The following is a 3,293-nucleotide window of genomic DNA, read 5'->3' on the forward strand; positions in this document are numbered from 1 at the left end:
ACATCGAAAGGAGCCAGCTGAGGTGGTTCGGGCATCTGACAAGGATGCCCCCTGGGCGCCTCCTGGCTGAGGTGTTCCAGGCATGTCCCACCGGGAGGAGGCCCCGGGGCAGACCCAGGACACGCTGGAGAGGTTATATCTCTCGGCTGGCCTGGGAACGCCTTGGTATTCCCCCGGACAAGCTGGAGGAGGTGGCTGGGGAGAGGGAGGTCTGGGCCTCTTTGCTTAGGCTGCTGCCCCCGCGACCCGGCCCCGGACAAAGCGGATGAAGATGGATGGATGGATGGATGGAGTCTTGTACTGGGTGTGGATATATGCAGGTGCTGGTTCGAAAGTGTCAGACTTTAGCACTTTTGAATCACACTCAGAGGTGTAAACACATCTTCAACCACAGGGATAAACACGGTTTAAATACTTTGAGTACGAATTGTGTTTTAAATTCACTCTTGTTTTTTGTGGCCTCAAATGCTGTGACATGTGGTTTCACTGATGAAAAATAAGCACAATATGAACCCAGACAATTCTGGGGGCATTTTTAAAACTTTGTTAAAAGGTATAACCTTCTCTCTAGCTCAGAGGAGACGATTGTTACTGCTCATGATGTCACCAAATGCTTGTTTAACACAGCAGTCTATGCTGCTGAGGGATTTGACCATCTTTGCTGAGCCATTCTGCAGGTATGAGGAACATTTTCATGTACTCTGCTAACCCATTGTCAGCTCTGTGCAGCAGAAGAAAACTGAGCTGTAAATGTTGTTAGTTGTCTGTCTTTTGAGGTTATGTGGCAGATTTTTACTAGAAGAGAAATTTAGTGATCACAGCTGATCAGTATTTAATGTAAATCAGGTCAGTTTTTTTGCACTTGCTGTCATTTCTCCATACTGTTACAACGGCAGATGGTTGTAATGAATTTAATAAGGTTCACATATGTACATACTAGTACTTACAACTGAATTCAGGGTTCGATTAAGAACTGACTCTTTTCTTTTATTATATTTATTTTTTATTTTACAGTGAAGACAGGTGAGTTTATTCCTATATTTTTAAGTCATCATCAGGACTCTTGGTCTTGGGGTTGCTGGCAGTGTTGCAGCACCCCCTGCAGCAAATGGCAGACATCACAACACCCACTCACAGGTGCAAAAAAAAGTAACAAAAAACAATATTAACAATAATTGAAAAAAGATATATAAACTGTTGAAATACTTCAAAAATCACTTCTTTCATTATTTTTCTCAGAAATGTGGGATTTGGGAAGTTTTTTCATAAAAAGGATCATGTTCAAATAACATTACATACTAGACACCGGCTATCACAATGGCATAAACACATTGTTTTTTGTTGTTATATATTATAGTGTCATTTAAAAAAAGAACAAAAGAAGACCATCAAATTAACGAGCTTCATCTCTTTAGAAATACTTGGAATTGTCCCAGTGCTGGCCTCTTTAATGTATCATTCTCCACCTTGGATTGGAAACATGGACCATCAGACTCACCTGTCCCTGATGAATGTCCTAACAGAAGGTTTTAACACTTTAGTCATCAGATCAATAAATTGTGAAGGAATCTGTCGCCTAAACTTCGGAGTGCCAAGCTACATCACAAATTGTTCAGTAATTTCACAGTCCTACCTTTGTTACAAAAGAATATTTGTATATTTGTGAAAAATTTTCGTTTGGGTCAGGTAAAATATTATCCATATGTGAAATGCACTATACACAGGTACACACACACACAGGTCTTTATCACCAGGTTCCACATTTATTTACAATTTTCCCCGGTTATGACTGAACACAGTCTGACAGCTGTCGGTCCCAGCCGATTTCCCTCTCCCTCCGCTCCTCTCCGTCTCACTATAAAAAGGGAAGGAAACCATTATCAGTCCAAATCGCCATCAGCTGTTCTCACCGGCATCTCCAGCACCGCCCCGTTGAGCCCACTGCACCAATCCTCCCCTGCAGCCGCGCCCGGGACCACACCTCCGCCACACCATATTTTTGATAGGTTCTTGTCAGTCGTGCACAAATAGGTTTATGTATGCCTTGACTGCTGCTTGTTAAAAACCACATAGTTGGAAGGCTAATATGCTTTTTAATGGTTACATAATGAATTTGCTTATCTGCGTGTCTTCCTAACAGGTAAGGGTTAATTATTGTCACATCTGTGTTAAAATATTGTGTCTAAGACCGTATACTTTTCTCAACAATGCAGACCAGTTGAGTTCAGTTTTGTCTGTTTTCTCTTGTCCTCTGTGTGTTGGGAAATAGTAGATAGTTACATGACTTACATACTTTAGTTATACTAGAAAGTAAAGAGACAAATTGAATACTACATACACGTTATACCTTATACCCTGCAAGATACAAGCAGGCAAGACCTCAGGTGCAAACTGTGCACCTGAGGTTTTGCCTGGTGTGGTTGACCCCAGCCTCTATCAATCTTGTGCTTAAAACTTGTTCCTTTGCTCCTATGATTAGTGCCTCTCTGCTGTTTTTCCAGCCAGGTATTATCCAGCCATTGGTAGGATTTTTCAGTGTCAGCACTTCTTCTATCTGCCGATGATATATGCTTTGCAGGAGCCTTTCCGTCTGTGATAGTTCTTGTTCTTGCTCTTTCTCAGGTTTCCGCTGCCTTAGGGATTCACTAAGCATGTGAACTGTGGACTGTGGCCATCTCCTGATGTACTCATAGATCGTTGTTGTTTCATCCTGGATAATGGTTTTGATGTTCACTTGTCCTTGAAGAGAGAGAGAGAGATTGAGGGGGGGGGGGAGAGAGATGTACCTGTGGTTCTACTGAAGCCTCTTCCAGTTCTGAGGGCAACAGCTCATAACACTACACCACTGGGACCTCTTTGGGCTTCACCTTTCGCATCTGATCTACTAACGTGTTGGTTTTTTTCACAGGGAGTGCTCTGGAGGAAACGTTGGTAGAGGAAGCTGCCATCCACACAGAGAAGGCAGCAGTGACCAGACAGCACTTGGACCCACTGCAGGTAGTCGGGCATAGGTGCATAGATCTAGGTGTTGCAGAGGTTGCTGTCTGGGAAATGGTCAGCTGGGTGAGTGATGCCATTTGCCAAATCCACACTATTCAAAACAAAAGGAGCAAATGGTGTATTTTTCTTTATGGAGATGTTTGAGGAGACAGCAACACCATTCAAGTGGTCAATGGAGGAATGGACTGTGCACTTGATGCCTCTTCTGAAGGGGTAGCCCAGATCGACAAATTGACAAAGCAGATGCCAACATGGCTTGCCTGTGGCCAAGGGCGAAAAAATAGGCGAGGCAG

This window comes from Maylandia zebra, linkage group LG6, assembly GCF_041146795.1.
Source record: "Maylandia zebra isolate NMK-2024a linkage group LG6, Mzebra_GT3a, whole genome shotgun sequence".
In the NCBI taxonomy this organism is placed as follows: domain Eukaryota; kingdom Metazoa; phylum Chordata; class Actinopteri; order Cichliformes; family Cichlidae; genus Maylandia; species Maylandia zebra.